The following is a 7,185-nucleotide window of genomic DNA, read 5'->3' as shown; positions in this document are numbered from 1 at the left end:
AGCGTTCATAGTTCCCACCTTTCCACCAAATTTGGTGTCAATCGTTACAACCATCTCGGAGAAAAACGCATGTGACGGACAGGCAGAAAGACAGTAAAGCGATTTGAATAAAGTTTGTTTTACATAAAACCTTAAAAATGGGAAATATTATTTAAAGAAATTATTTTTGAAAGGACCAAAATCTCAATTAAAGCCTAAAATTTTTAATAAAATTTGGAATTTTATAGGTTCAACTAGAAACTGCTGCGAGCTTATTAGTTGCACAGCGTTAAGTGTGATGATAGTGAAACCGAAGCACAATTTGAATGTGTGGATGCCCTATACCACCACCAAGGAGTGAACAGGAAACATTAACTAGAAAGGTTCAGATGGAAATTAAGGATGCTAGGCTGCACACCGACTTGGCATTCCGATTGCAATGTTCTTGAAACAAATACAAATATTACCGCCATTTTATTTTTTTAGAAGTGAAACAAAAATAAAATTTTTTATTTACATTGTTTAAAATATTCAAAACATAACATTTCTATAAGAAAAAAATCCTGAAAATTGACTTGATTTTAACAGTTTATAGGCATCTCTCTCCTTAAATTAAAATCCCTGTAGCAGCTAAAGGGTAAAAAAAAGAACTTTATATTTTTTTGCTTAGAATTACAGGAGGAATCACCTGGCATACCGTTTTTCTGATTGTTTTGAAACAACCTGTATATAAATGCATCAGTTTGCGGCAAAGGTAATGTGTTTATTTACAAAAAGCATAATATGTACATACGCCTTTAATATGTAAATATATTCTTATCTTGGAATGTGGAAATATATAGTATGAATGCTTGCTTTGGATTTTTAGCTGTGTACGTGCGTATAGAAAGTTTCTCACATTGGATGAGCACAAAATCTTTATACCCAAAGTGTCCAGGATTGCGACTTGTTTTCTTCTAAACTGGTCGATTATTTTTGAACACTTTGGCGGATCTGACAGAACTTTAGAGTGCACGGTAAAGAAATGTATAGTCAGCCCGAGTTCAAAGCTTGCTTTCAAAAACACATTTATTTGTAACTACGAAGAAATGTACTTCTGACACTTATGCAAGTTAGTCTGGCGGAAGCTTGGTGGTGATTTGAGAATTTTCCCAGAAGCTTGAATCAAGGTAGACTTGTGCAGATATTGGGTTTCTTTTTATATTCCTCGTTAGTAAGGTCAGGCATTTTAGACCAGTAGATTCTATGGCTGTAAATTGTGATTGGTACAATGTACATAGGGCATTCCCTATAATTGACAGTGTAATTGCTGCCGCCGCTAACGCATTTTCCGCGGAGGGGTATTCCTTCTCTATTTGGCAAACACCCGTTAAAAATCATGCGGTTTTAGATGAAAAAACGGCACATTTGAACGTGAATGACTCGAAAACTACTACTTGTACAACAAATTTTCACTAAACATTTTTGCTTAGAATTGACCTGTTATACAATTTGTGTGGTTATTTCGAAAAAAAATCCACCCTGGAAGGGGGATGGCATACCCCTCCGGGAGAAGTGCACATCGGCACTATAAAACTTTTATTTCTTATGCCACCCTCTAACCTCCACTCCAAATTTCATATAAATCGGGTTTGACTGAAAGAATTCGGAGGTCGATGCTTTAATGACCAGACATAGACAATAGCGACCATTGCTAATATCATCTATGATAACTTACTGCGCAAGGAATTGCTCGGCTTAAGGGAGTGATCCCGTGTGAAGGCCGTTTTTTTGCCTTTTTTTGAAAAATTATTTTGGAGGACTGGATGAAGATAGAAACATAATTTTTCCACCATATGTTTACTGATATCTTTAGTATATGCGATAAATTTTTTAGCTTGATGTCATAGCTAGCTTTCGGAATACGTGTCAATTTATGTACCCATCTCCAAAAAAAGGTGTTTTTCTACTGCCACGCTGGATGGCGCCGTGTTCATCTGAGGAAAAAAAGGCAAAACGGCATTTTAATGTGGACAATATTCCACGGTCCGCAAACTAGGATAATTAGAAAATATTGAAAGGTAAATTTTAGGTGGGCTTTTAAGCTTAATTTTTTGGATTTTGGTGTTTTTTTACGGCTTTTTTTATGAACAAAAAAAACGACCCGTCCGATTACAATTATCCTAGTTTGCGGAGCGTAGAAATGTGCATTAAAGAAGTCGTGAAAATTTCAAAGAATTTGGTTGGATAGACTTTGAGCTATGGTGGCAGCCGATTTTCAAGATGCAGTTTCGAGAAAAACGCATTTGAAAATTTAAATGTGATTATCAACACTAAAATTTTAACTCACCATTAATCTACTATACCTGGTCCATAGAGAGCACCCTTTGTTTCTTTAAAAAAAGCTTGTAAGGCCGATTGTTGCTCTCTGGTTTCAATTCTGGCTCTTTTAGCCAGGTCAGTCGATCGTCGTTCGGACCGCCAAATTCGCGCTTCATTACGGCGGTCGAATGAAGGTGTTTAGGAGCGAAAGTATAGATCAATGTATTTAAACACAAAACCTTATTAAAATCGGTTTACCGTCTGTCTGTCTGTCTGTCTGTCCGTCTGTCTGTCTGTCTGTCCGTCACACGCATTTTCCTCGGAGACGGTTATAGCGATTCACACCAAATTTGGTAGAAAGGTGGGAACTGTGAACGCTCACACATACAGTGAGTTACATCCTTTTACGTTGAATTTAAGGGGGGTCCCCATACATGCAAAAGGGGGGTGTAAATTTTTTTTTCATCAAATATAGTCATGTGGGGTATCAAATTAAAGGTCTCGATTAGTACTTTTCGAAGCCGGTCTTAGTTTTGACATTTCTTGGAAACGTGTGGAGTGCGGGGGGTTGAAAGTGATCATTTCTTTAAGGGGGCCATTCTCAGAAACTACCAAACCGAAAAATCTGAAAAAAATCAGGAGGCTGCCACTATATGGTGCCATGGCTCCGAAATACCTTTCATACCGATATCTGTTCAAATAAAGTTAATAATAGTATATTACTATAATTTTTTGTAATTGACTGGAAACCCCCCTTAAATTCATCCTAGCGGCACGAAATTCTGCAGTAATGTAGGCTATAATGTAGAGCATGATCGTACCAAGTTTGATGGAAATCGCACTATTACTAACAAATTTATAGTACGTTGAAGTTGTTGCTTCTTTGAAAATTGAAGACTATCAATGTCAATATCACCCGAAAGTGGATATATGCAAATATTACGTGCTACGTACTAAGAAATACACAAAACCTTTCGTACCTGAAGCGTCCAGCTTCCGGTTTCCCGACTTGTTTACTACTACGTATATTTTATTATTTGCAGAAATTTGCAGAAATACCGGAGAAAACTCCAGCAAAATCCAATATACAAAACTTGTCGCAATTGGAACATCCATGTTCATGCTTGCTAAAAGTTTCTTTGCTGATGTTGATGCGAAGTCCTTTTTCTTCTCTGATAAGTATCGATTCCCATGAAATACTCGTTTTTTAGTGCAAGCATGACGTTGAACGTTAAAGCGACCTCCCTTCGTACGATCCATTTAAAAAAGTCACTGAACACACAAACAGCACAATACTTACTGCTCACTCTAGACTGGATTATCCTTTTTATTCCACACAGCAAATAAGTTTAGACAATTGATTAGTTTTCCATCTTTTTATATTTATACCTGTGTTCGGTAGGCTCAGGTAAAAAACTAACAGGTAAAAAAAGATTCGATGCTCTTTCTCATCGAGTACTTTAGCCGCGGCTGCAAACTCCTTACCTGTTTAACCCTGTTATTTCTGAACGACTCCGAATATCGGAAAATCCCTTTGCCCACATATTCTCCACTATATATAGATACAATTCATCAAAAAAAATTGATTTTTTCAACCCGACACACGGGATGACCCCCTTAATAACCGTGAGTGAGATAGGAAGAGGCAAATATTGGTGTACCAAGAAGGTTACTGCTGTGTGTATATACATATGGTTGCCAGAAGTGGCGTACCGTTATTGGAAGCATTGGAAGCATTGCTTGAGAGACTTCCTGTATGGCGGTCCATGAAACAATTCATTCATTCTTGTGAAGGTGTTTTCAGATCACCCCCGGGAAGCAAAATTGGTTGCTGAAGAATCGTGTGCTGTATTTATTCGATCGAATGAATAACGGATGCTTAGGTTTCCAATTTGATCCCGATCGAAATAAACAATGAATGAATACTAAAGTTTCCAATTTGATTTTCGGTTATATGTGCATTGAATATTAGAGTTTTTTGCATGTTGTAAGTTTGGAACTGCATATGATTTAAAGTTAAAAGTAACGTTGAGTAGTTATCGAATTGAAAGTGGTGTCTCCATTGAATAAATGGAAGGTGAAGCTATTTATATTTGTGTGATTGATGATATGTTATTGAAGTTTTTGAATTGCGTTCATTTGCTAGTAAGGAAGAAATTGGTAATAAATGCCGATGTTAAACATTATTAGATGCCGGAGACTACAACTTTGATACCGTTGATAATTTCTCCTATCTAGGGCCGAAATTCACAGCCGATAACAGCTACGATGATGAAATCCGCGCACGGTTGTTGGCAGCCAACAGAGCCTATTTCAGCTTACAAAAACTGTTCCGCTCGAAACATCTCACCATCACCATAGGGTCAAAGCTCTTACTGTACAAGACAATGATATTCCTCGGAGACTTGGGTTCTTAACTAGAAGAATTACGAACTCTTAGCCGCGTTCGAGAGAAGAATCCTCCTATGAATTTTTGGCCCCTTACATGATATTGAATCGTCGTAGCCTACATAACGACGAAATCTGTGAGCGATACCATGACGTTAAGTTATGGGTAAAATCCGGGTCAATAGGTTACGGTGGGCGGATCACTTAATCCGTATGGATGAGGATGATCCCACTCGGAAAGTCTATAAGGGCAAAATCTATGGTAGAAAAAGAAGACGAGGCAGACCCTGTCTAAGAGAGGAGCGATGGCTTAGGTCAGGACGCCAGACAGCTTTTAGGGATATCGAATTGGTGGACCTCGGCGCAAAACCAAGATGTCTGGAGTTCCTTATTAAGGTAGGCCTAGACCGGATACCGGTTGTTGCGCCGTTGATGAATATGAAATGCCGGTATTAAATATTAAAATAGAAAGAAGTCTTGAGCTCGTAATTTTTCTAGTAATTTGTATGATGTGGATTGATTCAACGACTGCGACGTTAAAAACAAATTCTTTTATGGACCATGTCCACTATTTTCTTCCGAAAATAACGTAGGCCGATCGGGAACATTATGATGATTTAAATAATTTTCATAAAACTGTTGAAAAGCCCGGAAAAAAATATCTGAACATTTCAGATCAATTTTGACTTTATCTCAATTGAATTTAGTTGATCATCAATTATAAACATTGTTATATGCATAGTATATACAAATGTATGTATATATTTCATGTATATTATTGTCTTTAAAATAATTTTAACAGAAACTACATAGTTACCGCACTAAAACTATTTTGTACATTTATTTTATTTTATTTGTTTATTTATTTAGTTTCGAATTTATTCGTCAAACTAAAGTGATATTGTTGTATGCGAACCCAGTTTGAGCAGGTTGTCTTACAAAGTAGTGACGGCAAAAGGTATTACCGCGCCTTAAAAAGCAACTCTTACAGTGGATAAGATGATGCCAGTTGATATTCTCAATACTGCTCATATGCAGTCAGAGAACGAAATCAACGCTTTTGCTAGGAGCATCGCCCATTGAAGTGTTCTTTGAAACGGTTTATATGGAACCGCAGAAAAATAAATGATCGCCTCATGCAGCTGCGCACGGCGGTTACAGGAGTTAGGTATACTGCATAAGATTAGCAAAAGTCCTTTTTTGAACCGGAGGTATGGAATGAAACAATGAACTAAAAGAAGCACATCGCAGAAGAAGCTGCAATTCCATCTTATAGCACTTTCGCTTGGTCCACAAAGTGATGTCCGATAGTAGGGGTAATAGACCGGGAGACGGTAATATAAAGCCTTTCCCCATTTTATATAACATTTCTTTTTAATAATAACGATCGCTGGCGCAACAATTCATATTGGATCAGAACCTTAAAGTGTGTTAGAGCACTTCATTCAAGATCACAACGGTATACTACAGTACACTGTAGGAGGCAATGTGGTCAGCATTATGAACGCCCGAGGTTATTACCCGGATTCGACTCAGGTATGCTCAGCTGAGTCGACTGGCATCCGACATCCAGTCACGATAAAAAATCCCTTCACCATCAGCTGGATTTGAACCGAGACCTTAAACTACGACAGCCCAGCACTCTAACCACTTAAGGCATCTGGACATAAGGTTGATTATTAAAGCAAAAACAGCAATAATGGATAGGACATGCAAAAAAAAATTAAAGTTTAAGTCAGAGAAACATCGCGGCAAAATTAGCATGCACCAGCCTTTGCCCAAGGTCGGAAAATTTCGGGAACATGTTGCAACTTTTTCAAAAATTTTCCGTGATTTCATATTGTATGCTGTTTGAAAATAAATTAGCTTATCCTGTTTCTTAATACAAAGGAAATTGGCATGCATCCCCGGATAGTCGAGAATGCACAAAACCGTCGGAAAATTTCCTTGACTTTGTTTTGCATGCTGTTTTGTATTTTATAGGAAAATAATATTTTCAGATACTAGCAAGAAGGCATGAATTTCGCTCTAGAGAAAAAAAAAATTTAAAAAAATGTTCATACAAAATTTTTTGAAAAAACAAACGAGAATTTGTATAACTTTACATTGCATACCGTTTTGCATTGTCAAATTCTATTTGAAATTTGTTAAAAAATCGGAATGCATTTTACTTCAGCCCAATAGCAAAAATATGAAATAGTTTTATGTGTATGTCAAAAATACCGTGTCTGCCATTAATTAAAAAAAATTGTATATACATATATATTTGCGAAATGGAAAATATTTACATGAATTGACTAACATCAAACTTAATAAATTTGACCAGCTGGGATAACTCAATTATCCTACCTAGGTCCGGACAGATTAAAACGTAAATTGCTAACAAGTACCGTGACTTCTTTTTCCGTAGAATCGGCAATCGTTCAAGAAAAATAGAAGTTTATTACTGAAGTCTATGATAAATGTACTCCAGAATAATGATTTGTCTATTAAAATATATCAAAGAAGAATTAGCGA

Source organism: Hermetia illucens, chromosome 2 (assembly GCF_905115235.1).
Source record: "Hermetia illucens chromosome 2, iHerIll2.2.curated.20191125, whole genome shotgun sequence".
NCBI lineage: Eukaryota > Metazoa > Arthropoda > Insecta > Diptera > Stratiomyidae > Hermetia > Hermetia illucens.
The sequence above is the reverse complement of the archived record's forward strand: the minus strand, read 5'-3'. Positions refer to the sequence as shown.